Consider the following 13769-nt stretch of genomic DNA (forward strand, 5'->3'; position numbering starts at 1 on the left):
TGGTGCTAATGCTGGTGCTGATGCTGGTTTGGTGCTGGTTTAGCTGGTGTTCACTAGCAAACCAACACCAAAACACAACATATGCTGGTCTTGCTGGTATGCTGTTTTTTTCAGCAGGGTGCCACCTTAAACCAGCAAAAAACTGCTGGATTTTTCAGTAGTTTTTTGAGGAAAAGTAAAAAATTACGATTACGAAAATTAATCATGGTTTTATTGTGGTAAAAGTGTAGTAACCATGGTTTTTTGGTGTATTGATTACTATGAGCAAAACCATGGTTTTACTACACTAACCATGGTTCAACTATGGTTTTTGAAAACCATGGTTGTCAAAACCATGGTTATTTGTGGTTTTTTGGTTTTAACTGTAGTAATGTCACATTTTTACATTAACATGTTTTGAGTGATGTAAACAACCAGATACCAAATGCTTTTTAATAAAACAATATGGAGGACATGCGTTTAGAGAATGAACACAAGCGCATTATCATACTCAATCCAAACACGTTAATGTAAAAATATGACATTATTTTCGAAATATTACGACTTTATTATCGAAATATTAAGCTTTTTCTCGTTATTTTAATTTTTTTCGCGAAATATTACGACTTTAATCTTGCAATTTTATTTATTTCGACTTTTTCCGCTAAATAATTTAAATCTTGCATTATTATAATGACTTTAATCGAGAAGGTTAGTTTTATTTTTTTATTTTATCTTGACCCTAATCCTACTAGTACAAAAGTGTGTTACTATATGTAACTTTTATTATATTGTTATTACTTTTATTAGCTTGTTAATATATTTTTTGTCAAATCTGGGTGCGTGCGCGCGTGTGTGTGAGTTAGATAATGATTGACGCGTGGGGACGGAATCAGGGGCGGGACTGAATGAAAGTGTTACGAAGATCAGGGTAGTGCCAAAGAAGCAGGGGAGGAGAGAAGCAGTATGCATCTGTGTGAGTGTGGTCAGTATCACATGCTCGTCTCTTGCACACCACACTGTTGTTGATTGTGCTTTGATCTCTCACTAACTAGTTGTGTTTCGTTTGCCAGAGTATACATACTGTTTGCTTTCTTTCGTCTTGTTCAGAGGGACACATAAACTTGCAAAGAACTACGCTGCATGATTCACACCTGTGCTGAGTCAAAAGCGCTCCACAGATCTGCACTGTCAGGTAAGATTTCGTTTCTTTGAATTGATCGTATGCCATAACAAACTCTCTAACCTAACAGTTTAATACACTACCACACAAGAGCCAATCTGGTTTATATACACAGATAGGCAGTGGTTCTGTGGTTATGCGCCACCAACAGATGATAAACTGTAACATTTGCTTTGGTTGTGGGGTTTATATGCTCCACACACTGAAATGTGTGAGGTTTAGTCAGATGTTAATATGATAATTTGGGTACAGACTTACTTTTTGCATTTTCAACACCATCGACAGATTTGATGAAGGAATTTCGAGGTCACAAACTTTGTTTCTTATGGTGTGTCATTGTGTTTGTTGATAAATCAGCAAAGCAAAACACACATAGCCTACAGATTTTTTCGTTTTGATGAAGTTAAACAGTAGTTATCATTTGTGTGTATAATTTTGACAAGAATTGCAATTTTATTAAAATGTTATTACGAATGAAAAAGATGGGTTGGCATGAGGTTTGGTTTAGATGTAGAGTATAGAAAGTATGCTTAGAATGAGAACCACTGTTTGTATGAGATGACCTCATTAATATAGCTTCAAAGGTGTTTGTGTACTGTATGTGCGAGAGAGAGAGAAACAAAGAGAGAGAAAGAGAGAGAGAGTGAATAGACAATGCTGTAGATTTTAGTTCATTTTTGCTCTGATGTTTTATAGCACAACTGAAGCTATAGTTTAGTTAAAACTCTTGTTCATAAGTCACAGGAATGGCTGTGGCCCAAGGACATCTGCGTTCCCTGATTCTCACCCTCACACACGTACACACACTTTCTTTCAAACACACACACACACTGTCCCATTGCTAACATCTCTACAACACCGCATAAAATTAAAGCAAAGTGCAATTGACTTCTAGATTTGTAGACAATGTCTTTGTTTGAGTGTATCTCGGTTGGTAGAGCATCGTGATAGTAGCGCATAGGTCTTGTGTTTGATCTTACGGTGCACACATACTGATAAAAATGTATTGCACTGTATGTTGCTTTAACTAGATGCATAAAATGTAATGGAAAATCACACATTCATTTATAATAATTAGCAGATATATCCCAGTAGTAATCGGTGGCCTTTAGGACCCCGTACAGAGTTGTTGCGTGAGTTGGTGCACAACTGTAAATAGCTCTAATGTGTTTTCCTGTGCAAGAATTAGTCAAACAAAGCACACACATGCAGTAACACACAAACATACACCATGTGATCTGCTTGAAGGACTGTACAACTACAATATGTTTGCTGTATGTTGCAAATAACTCCTTTTTTAAACCTACATTACAGGAAAGCAAAACTTTATAAAGCTAAAAAAGTCAGGGGTTCCCCATCATCAAAGAAAACAAATAGCGTGCGTGTATTAAAGTGTAACCCTCTCTGTTCTTTAGAGGAACTTGTATTTTCACATCTTTCCCTAGTGTGGCGAGAGTTTGTGGAGCATGTCAGGAGTTAGTAATATTTAAACTCGGTTAACACGAACGCACACTGATTCACAGAGCTGTAGTTTCTGTAGTTACTGAGTAGCAAGTGCAGGCAGGTGTCTGTTAGATGCGTACTCCTTTCTCACTGTCTCTCTCCTCTACCTCACTCGCTCGTCTTTTTTCCACGGCTTGCATTTCGACTCCATCTGTCTCTATTCTGTATTTGTCTCTCCTTATCAATGTTATTTGCAGAACGGTTGTGCGCCATAGCTCCTGTTTCCAGTAAACTGCCAGGCTATTTATAGAGTACCATGAGTGTGTAGCAGTGCTCGCATGTCATTTTCTGCTTCATATCAGAGCAACTACGGTCTGGATTTAATATCGTACATTTTTCTTTTGTTGATGCGTCCTCCAGTATGTGCGTTGAGTGACCTTACAGGACTTGTTTTGCAGTTCAATGTAAGATAACGCAGCAGGATAAGTTACATAGTAGCACTGTATTTTACAGTCTGTGTGCTTACTTTGTACATATGTGGTGGGTATGTTGTACTTACAGGCAAATGTGTGGTACTTACATTTGCGTACTGTATCTGCATGGTTATTAAGGGTATCATTGCTGTACTTACGAGTGGTACGTACTTGGTAGTTATTATGTAACTCTAGGCAAGTACCGGGTAATACAGGTAATGTTTTATATATAAGATACATACATAGTGTAGGTATATTGTAACTAACAAGAAACACTACTGTACTTACAAATAAATGTACAAAATAAGTATTTAGTACTTACAGCAAGTGTGATTAATGACAGGTACTTATAGTGTACCTGTATGATAACTAATAACAAACACCACTGTACTTACAAATTGTATGTACATGGTAAGTGTATAGTACTTACAGGCATGTGTAATTAATGGCAGGTACTTATAGTGTACGTATAAGATAACTAATAACATTACCAATGTGCCATTTTGTACTCTTTGTATCCTTTATTATACCCTTTAAACCCAACAATGCACATGTATACTATGCTATATCTTAGATTGTAGGTCCTAGGTAATAACTGTGTAAAATGCAACACTTTACTTTACAGTCCTGTTTCTATGCAGTTACTAAGGATGTGCTAGTAAATGTACCCAGTAGTTAATACGTATGGTATTCAATGCTTAAAGGGTACAATAAAGGACAAAGATACAGACATCAGTAATGTTTGTTATTAGTTATCATATACATACCATGTACAGTATATACAATTTATACGTACATTAGTGTTTCTCGTTAGTTACAATGTACATACACTATACGTGCTGGTCATTAACGTACACTGGCCAGTATATACTATACACCTACTATGTACTTACAATTTGTAAGTACGGTCGTGTCTACCCAGTCTCCTGAGGATGCGTATAAATAGCGTATAAATAAATTCCACTTTGGCGTGCATATGATACGCCAGTCCTTCCCATTCACTTAAACGGTGCATCTTTTTTTGTCGTTTTATTTATTGGTTTCTCAATTTTTTTCTGTTTTTCAAACCATTTTCGCTTGGGTTTAGGGTTAGATTTTAGATTTGCTTAATGAGGTTATTTAAAGGGGGGGATTAATGGTATTTCAAGCATTCTGACTTATTAACACAGTTATAAAGTTGTTTCCTCATGCTAAACGTAGGCAAAGTGTCAAAAATGCAGTTGGGCGTGTTTCAGAGTATTTCTGTGCCGAATGCACTTCGCCAGGGTTCGTACAAGTTTCGGCTAATTTTTTTCGATTACGGTTCTAACTGACGTTTCAGGGGTTTTCGATACGTATCACTTCTTTATATGGGCTTCCGCCGGAAAACTTCCCCCGGAAAACCCCGCCCAGCCGTCAGTCAGCGGGAGACGCTAGAGCTTGCTAACAGCTTATCACGCCACTCAGCTTTGTTTAATTTCAAAACTCAACAATGGCACAACAAGAAGTGTGTTTTTGGATGTAAGGAGAAGACATCCAGCCTTATGGAAACAATGGATATAGTTTATTATCCGGATTAGCAGCGGAGTTTTGCGTGTGTGTTTGATGCGGTGGATTTTCAGAACCGGGTCATGACGAGTTACACGTGGTAAGTAAGACTTCTGTCTTATGTTGGAAATAGGCGCGTGTATATTATATAAATGACACGAACATGTAGTGAATCATAAGTTAAAACAGTGTTGTATAGTGTTGCATGACTCGTACTCGCTCCTCCCGTGTTATAACTCCTCCTTCTTCATTTTTTCGTACGTTATCGGAAAGATTCGGTAAAGCTAATCTTTCTTTTATAAATCTGATTAAACTAAAGACTCTTCAGAGATATAAAGGATGTCATACTACTCCATAGGTACTCCAGATTAATATCAGAAATGCAGAAACAGCGTGTGTTACGTGAGCTTTAATATACAGGTTTCTCCATGTTTTTGTCCATATTTAAGCCATGGTCGCTTGGAGTTGGGGTTAGTAAAATTGTAAAAAAAATAGCGAAAAAATTGAGAAACCAATAAATAAAACGACAAAAAAGATGCACCGTTTAAGTGAATGGGAAGGACTGGCGTATCATATGCACGCTAAAGTGGAATTTGGTGTATGTATTGCACGAGTTTTACACTTCGTGCTATTTATACGCATCTTCAGGAGACTGGGCTGGTTGTGTTTGTTATTAGTTATCATATATGTACACCACAAGTACCTGTCATTATCCCTCACTTACCTGTAAGTACTAAATAGTTATATTGTACATTAATTTAGTACAGTAGTGTTTCTTGTTAGTTACAATATACATACACTATAAGTATGTATCTGGTATTACCCAGTATCCACCAAGAGTTACATTATAACTACCAAGTATGTACCACTGGTAAGTACAGTAATGATACCCTTTAGTTACCATGTAGATACTCAAAAGTAAGTACAACACATTTGTCTGTAAGTACAACATATTTACCATATATGTACAAGGTAAGTACTTGTACTGTAAAATAAAGTGCAACCAGTTAGGCTTTACAATAAGGTTGCATTTGTTACATTAGTAAATGCATTAGCTAACATAAAGTCATAATAAGGAATAGTTTTTCAGCATTTATTTATCATTGTTAATGTATTTTAATGCCAATACAGTCATTTATGTAAGTTCATGGTGCATAAACTAATGTTAGTCCCCAGGCTCTCAGGGGCCCAGCACAAGGGCCATTGCTCTATAAGTGGAATAATTTCATTGTCTAACATAAAGTTATCAAAAGCATTGCCTCCAAACAAGAATGTTGCCTTTTACGTGATTCAATCCATATGCAGACAGAGTTGTGTGTGTTAACAGTGAACGTCGTACTGTGTTGCATTACGTCATTGTGTCGGTTGGGGGGGCCTTGTGACATTTGCGCCCCAGGGTCCCATGGTCCTTTGATCTGGTCCTGGATGATAGCAGTCGTTATAGATGGTGCAGTGTTCTTGGTTTAAAATAACAAGAATACTTTTTCCTTCAGAAAAGAGAAACTCACTGTCATTTCTTCCTCTTCTCTTAACATACTCTTCCCCCGGAAAGCAGGTACACATGCACGCACGCACACACACACACACACACATTTTTACAATTGAACCCTATGATGGCAATGACATACCCCAAAAAGCACTTAACTTCCATCAAAAGCTCCTCCTCTCCGTTTGATCTCACATAATCTGTTTTATTCCTGATTCTGGATCAGTCTTCCAGTAGCTTCTCTTACCTGCACAATAATGAACAATATATATCAGCCAACCTGATCTCACGAATTTCCGTGGCATAGTCACGAAATTTTGTGCTCATTTTTCCGTGGCATTCTCACGGATCTCCGCATTTTTCCGTGGCCCTGCTACGGACTGTCTTTTTCCGTGGCATTCTCACGGATTGGTTACTCAACTGTTTTGTCCTATTTTCTTACCATTTTCGCTTTGGTTTAGGGTTAGATTTACATGAAATGACATCCCTACCCAAACCCAACTCTAACCCCAACGCCAGGCAACAATTGTTTAAAAATAGAAAATATAAAAGAATAAATCAGAAAAAATAGTATAAACCAATATTTAAAGTGACATACTAATGCAAACACCAAATCTAACCCTAAACCGAAGCGAAAATGGTTTGAGAATAGGAAAAAGCAGTTGAGTAACCAATCCGTGAGAATGCCACGGAAAAAAGACAGTCCGTAGCAGGGCCACGGAAAAATGCGGAGATCCGTGAGAATGCCACGGAAAAATTAGCACAAAATTCCGTGACTATCCCACGGAACTTTGTGAGATCATGTTGATATCAGCGCTGTCCTCAACTTAATCAAATGCTACTGTAATAAAGGCATAACAGGGTGGTTTATTTGTGTAATATTTCCTTATATTGAGCGTGCATTAACTCACTTGACCACACATTCAGATACACATTTGTTGACGTAATGTAACTCGCTTTCGTGAGTGTCACAAAATGATCTTTTACAAAGCTATGTACATTATACAATATTACCATTGGGTTTCACAAAGTTTGATAACAGTGCTTTGCGTGAGGTTGGGATAAATACATTAGCCACAAACCCATGTGAGCGACTATTCAGTCACATTTCAAGGAATTTCTCTGAATGTTTCTGTGAGGTCTGAGTAAATGTTTGGTAAGAAGGAATCTTACCCAAAGGCGTCATGGTTTAATGAAAGATATAGCACAGATTTTCATGTGACATAAGCTCGATGGCCACATAAAGACCAAATTATACAATGGAAGAGCAAGCAGTCTGAAAGTGTGAAACAAACCGTGTTGGCGAAGCAGGATATGTGCTCATTGTTTTTGTTAAGCCTGTTCTTTTTTAGATTTGAGACGAAACATGATGGTCCGTATCCCTTTTGAAAGAACAGGAAGGAGGATATAAAAACAGCTGCTAGTATCTCTCTTACACACACAATGCACATACACACTTAAATAAAACTCAAAGGGAGAGAGGCAGATAAGAGTCCTTTAATGTAGCCGTGGTCCACTTTATCATTTGATGAAGGTTTATGCTGCTGTTCATGTAATGTGAATGTTATTACTGTATTATTCTGCCATAAAAATGAATTAGAAGTACCGTATACGTGCCACATGAATATTAATAATGTTAAATTACTATCGGATACCATTACCATGAAACCACCAGCCAACTTTTGTTAAAGGGATTTAAAGGACCTGAAGCTTCCTTTTATGCAGTGATTGAAAAAGGGCAGAAAGTCTCATTTCCAGTTCCTATTAGCGACAAAGGACAGAGCTCAGATATTTCAGTGGTTCTTCCGACCAGGTGACTGTGGAAGGCTCACCTGAAACTTAAATTTAGTTGTTGCATGATGAGTGTTACCAAGCCATAACTTGTGCAAAGCTCTTCCGTTCTGAAACCGTATCTTCACCCCTTACTCTTGCGAACAAAAACCACAAAAAGATAGAGCTCATACCTCGCGCAGACACTTCAGCAGGTTTTGAGAAAATCTATGCATTCGTGGGGCATAACTGTGGGCTAAAATGGGATTGAAGGGTGAGTAATTCCTGCCCGTAAATATTGGGAACTGAATGACAGCCTGCTGGGTGGTAAGTCCTATTGTCTTCGAATAAAATCTCCTCACCATGGTAACCAGATGGCCTCATCCCATCAAAGACTGGAAGCTTGATCCAGGACAAAAGCATTGAATTTTTGCTTTAAAAATATCTGCCACTTGGCTAAAACGAGGGGCTTTGAAACAAAAGAGAGATGGAGAATTGGCCGTGCCCATTGTTTGAGCGTGGAGTTAATGTCCCTCGCTGTTGTTCAGACTGAGAGTTTGATGTATTTGCAATTGTTGTGTGGCTCTCAATAAGATGAGATCAAGGTCAGGCTGTTTATTGAAGCCGTAGTTCCCGGGGTTTGATTATTTAAGGGGAGGCGGAAATGACGTGACGCAGATCCACTCTGTCTATGACATCCTGTTGAAAAGCCACGGACTGGAAAAAAAGCCTGCCTTTATTTGACTTGCGCTGGTGAGATAAAGAGACAGAGTAACATCACAGTTACAGGTTGCCATGTCTGCTTAAAACAAACATCTTTTATTTTCAGGCTGTTGCTAATAAATATGGGAAGTCGCGGGTTTTAGTTTATCCGGGCTTAGGGTTTTGGGGTAGTGCTATTCATCGCACAATGAAATGTGACTAACCCTTAGCTCAGCTGTCAAGTCTTAAAGCAACACTAAAGAGTTTTTTTACCTTAAAGTAACGTTTCCAAAAAACTGTTAGTCGTTCATCCACTCGAAACAGTGTGAACGGCACATTCACATTCGCTTTGCAGCCCTCTATCGGCCTAAACCGCATTAAAGAAGTTTCCAACCATCGGGTCGCGGTCCTGTAGTTCGAGTGTAAACTACAAAATCTTGCTTTACGCAGACCTACAATCCAATCAGAGCCAGCTTTGCTGCAGTAGGCTAAATTATTTACAATAGTGGTAATGGACAATTCCGCTTCCAACCTGCAGGGGGAGCAAAGAGCAAAAACTCTTTAGTGTTGCTTTAACAGCTGCTGTTCAAACGCCACTGGTAATAATCACTGTAGTATGTTTTTTTCCTGCCTCCACCCTTTTTGTAGATGCATGCTTTTGAAATTTGTGATGAAGTTATGCTTTCTTTGTTTGACATATATTTAGGGCTATCACAATGATTAAATAATCGTCTCATCGCAATTGTTTGACTTCATCGTGATGATTTCAGATCACCGCAATGATTGCACATCCTTTCAAAAAACACAAGGGGGAGCTGCAGAGCCTGTATAAACGAGACGTATCAGATGGCACTTCTTAACTGACAATGTAATGTAATACATTGCAAAGCAATTCAATACACTAGAAAAAACAACATTTAAAGAAATTATGCAAAGCAGTATGAACTGCCAGGTAAAACAGAAATTTCCAAAACAGAAATTTCAAAAAATTTAGGGAAGTGAAGGATCTGTAAGGAACTGATTTTTTTTGTAGGCACTACAGACATAAGACAACGATTTAATTTAAATAATCACAACAATGTGTGAAAATTATTTCACAAACAAACAAAAAATTTATGAGAATTAAATGTCAAAGCAATAAAACAGATAATTACTACTCCCATCTAGCGGTGAAATTCTATATGACAACCAACTGAATATTACTTTCTAGCCCATTCGGAACGCGTTTTAACTCGTACGGTGGCCTGTGATCCGTCAAAGCACACAGATTTATGTTAAACATGGAAAAAGTCTGATTTTCTCCTTTTTCATCGATGCGAGGAAAAATATCCCAGGGGCTGTTACACTTGGTATTAAGATGTGTTTTCGTCGATCGGCTCACAAGTGGATGAGAGAGACGCATCACGTTTACACTTGGTGTTTAAATCCGTCTCTTTTAGTCCATTTTCGACCGCTTCTCTCCAGATTACTGAGGGGATGGTCTGTGGACGAGTCCCTCTCCTGTCATTTAATCATGAGCGGGAGTAATGACGGGTTTAAATGGACGCGAACTAATATTATGTCAGAGTCCAATGCTTGTGCTTTAAGTAAACATCTTACATGTCCGTGTATATGTAAGAGCTTTCTCTGATATTGGTGAAATAAGACCGCTCAACTCTCACACGCTTGTAAAATGAAACAAAATAAGACGCGCAGATCAGCGCATTAGTTTGATCAATGAAAGGCTAAAAATAGGGCTGTCACCGTGTGTTTGTGCTAGAGGTCAGAAAAGATGAAAAACATTTATCTCAGTACCTCATACTACATAAATGGGTGGAGAGACGGCGTGTGGCTGTTCGAACACATTAAACCACATGCGTGTTTACACTAACAAGTGTTATGCATAACTATGCTATAGTTAGCAAAGGAACTATAAAACTTCAAGTTTACAACATAGACTGTATAGATGTAAACGAATATGCTGAATTACCTCTGGAGAGGATAGAAAGTAGGCAACTTCGGTGTCCCTTGAGCCACATATTGGAAAACTAACATTACTCCAATATTGACTTTGGTCTTGATGTTTTTCCTGTCGCGTTGTTGTTTTAAATCCCCGTTTCGCTTCCTTGGCGACTTGTTTTAATGTCCTCGAAAATATGTCTTCAACAGGCTTTCAAATCTGCCTCAAATCAAAGCATTAGATCGCGGGATCATCACGGTGTGCAGCTGTTGTTGAATCCGAAGGATTCAGTCTACACAGGTCGCATATGCGGGCTGCATATGTCATCAAGCCTGGTTTATTTAAATTAATTGAGCATTACATTCGCAAGTCATAACCATATTACATCAATTTACAATTAACTAAGAATAATTGTCAGCTTTATAATTGTTAATATTCTTAAATAAGACTGTCTTGATGACATATACCGCCTACACATGCAACCTCGGGAGGCTTCAGCTAGCGGCCAGCGTGAGTGTAATCTGAAAGCGCGAAAGGCGGAGCTTGAATTTCAGGAATGTCCTTCGTCTGCAAATGTATTTCAAAGATGGAGGCACAACATGGATTCAGCCAGTCGAGCGACTCGACCGTATGTATTTTAAATAGCAGATTCTACACTTACAAGAATACTTTGATTAGTGGGTGGAAGTAATTACACATGAATGACCACATACTTTTGAAAGAAAACATGGGTTTTTGCTAAGAATTAACTCAAAAAAGTACACAGTGTAGCTTTAAACAATTAACTGCCAGCCAAATTTCATAATCGTGACAGTCCTAGTTATATTCTGTTTAACGCTAGCTTCTGATCTAATAAATGAGAAATTAATTGAAAATTAAGCAAATCTCCATTTACTATCAGACATAACAAGTGTCTGTCTGTTAACTAGTTTGCTTATTTTTCCTTGTGGGATTTGGCAACACTAGACAGTAATGATACAAGTATAACATTCTTGACTATTGTGTGTCGCTCATGATCTTTCGTTCCCTCACGCCCTCTTTCACACACACAAAAGGACAGATTGGAGATCACACACACACACACACACACGAGTGTATTGTGACGTGGTTCCTGCGTGCTGGGCTTTAGTTTACGGTGTGTTTGGAAGTATTTTTAGCATGGCACAGGGACGCCTGTTACACAGACAGGAAAAGGCCAGAATAGAAGGAAGTGCACTCGCCATTTAGACAAACAATCCCTTCATCTGCATCAGTGAACTGTGGGAGAGAGAGAGAAAGAGAGATTTCTCACATTCACTAGTGCCACATGGTGTTCACAGGTCCTCTAACAGAGAGGCCAAAGCTCGGATATTCTCCTCTCATTAATACACAAATGATTCAAGTGTCTTATCCATCTCTGCATGTATAATGGCACTCAAATATTTGAATTATAAATCTCATTCTTCTTTTGTGTGCATTTTATAGTCTTAAGGAACAATACATTTTTAAAATGAAAATCATTTACTTCCTCTTGCCAAACTTGTGTTTTTTCATACAATGAAATTCAATTTTGGGTGAACTGTTTCTTTAAATAAAATTGTGTTCAAAAGGCCTTCTGTTGTGTCTTGCAATAGCCCAAAGCTATTGAATTAGTAAAAAACACTCTTTCAAGCAGATTTCTGTGAGGAAAAGTATTTTCTCTCAGGCTAGATACATTCAGCCTGTAAACGGTTTTGAAAAGTGTCATGAATTAGCTTAGAGACCATGTCCAGTTCCTCAACAGGACAGATTTTCTGTTACAGATTCTAGTTTCTAGTCTGCGAAGTGTCTAAATGTAAATGTAGTTTCAGGTCACAGTCCCACATGTTGAAATGATGCACAGACCGGTCGACTTCAGACGTTTTGGCTCTTTAAAAAGTGCATGGTGGTTGAGATGGTTGGGGAAGTTTAAGCTTAGAGTGAGGAACAAGTGACAGATACCTGGACTGTTGTATGCATAATCCAAATCTTTTGTTCCTCTGGATGATGACTTTGTTTTTAGCTTTTAGCAATTTTACACAGTCTTTAGTTCCTGTTTGGTCCCTTTGCAGTGTGTGGCAGGATGTTAGCAGGTCTATTTGAGAAAGATACTCTTAAAGGGACAGTTCACCTAAATATGTGACATCTGATGTGTTATCATTTACTTGCCCTCTTTCCATTCCAAAACTGTATGATTTCTTGCAGGGATGGGACGGTTTGAAAATTTCATATCATGGTTATAGTGACCAAAGTTATCAATATTATCATGGTTTTGTTAAAATGAGATGGAAATGTTCAAAAAGATCTGACACACACACTGAAAACATTAGAACACGTTTTATTTTTAAAAATCACAATTTAATATTTCATGTCCCTGAAATTATTTCTGTGGTAAAAATAAATAAATCTGTCTAATAAGTTTACCATGAATGAATACAATACATTATCCCTTAGATGTCTTCTTGTGCAAAAAACTATGTTGCATGTGCGCGCCTGCGTCAAACTGATTCTGGCTGGACAGGATTTACCGCGAGTTTTCAAAATCACGGTAATCAAACACGATTGTAATGATAATTAAATTTTAAACGATAATACTAACCGTCAGGACATTTTATCGTATTTAATCGTGAAACCGTTAATCGTCCTATGCCTAATTTCTTCTGTGAAGCACCAAAGGGGAGGTTTAGCAAAATATTTGCATTGCTTTTAATTATCCATACAATGAAAGTAAATAGTAAACAGAGGCGGCTAACACTAAGCTTTAAAAAGAATCATAAAGCATCCTAAAACATAACGTTTCCTGTAGTCAGACAATGGCTTTGTTATTATTTGCATTATTCAACCCGACATCTTTGTATGAGTACAGAGCAGGCATTTTCCTATAATTAACCGTCATACATGGACAATTTCAGTAAGACACAAGGGTGGATAAATGTAGATAGACTTTTCTGTTTCATTAACCAAGATATCCAATATTTTAAGATCTTTTGATGTTGTATCTTTGGCCCTTCATTTGCACAAAATCCCATGATTCTTAAATCACGTTTTGGGTCAAGGCAAAATATACACTGTTTAAAATAAAGGTGTCAAAGAAAGAAACATTTTTGGTTCCACAAAGAACCTTTCAGATAAAGGTTCTTAACCCTTATGTGTTGTTGGGGCCATTTTTGGACATTTTGTTATTTTTTAGTCTTAATTTGGCCACAACTTTCTCTGTGTTTCAGCAAATGTAATGATTTTTTGGTGACAAATCTTATATTTACACATATT

General features: G+C 37.8%; 1 protein-coding gene across 7 annotated transcripts in view; it reads left to right on the plus strand.

Moving 5' to 3' along the window:
• The first annotated feature begins 892 nt into the window (after positions 1-892).
• Positions 893-13769, plus strand: part of rasgrp3 (RAS guanyl releasing protein 3 (calcium and DAG-regulated)) — a 45317-nt gene continuing 32440 nt past the window's right edge. For 2 of the 7 annotated variants that reach the window (XM_055172218.2, XM_055172223.2), the window contains exons 1-2: positions 909-964; positions 1053-1174. The gene's annotated coding sequence lies outside the window, so the exon portion shown is untranslated. The other 5 variants (XM_073869400.1, XM_055172220.2, XM_055172219.2 and 2 more) reach the window with 4 other exon arrangements.

The sequence above is a fragment of the Misgurnus anguillicaudatus genome, chromosome 7 (genome assembly GCF_027580225.2).
Source record: "Misgurnus anguillicaudatus chromosome 7, ASM2758022v2, whole genome shotgun sequence".
NCBI classification, from domain to species: domain Eukaryota; kingdom Metazoa; phylum Chordata; class Actinopteri; order Cypriniformes; family Cobitidae; genus Misgurnus; species Misgurnus anguillicaudatus.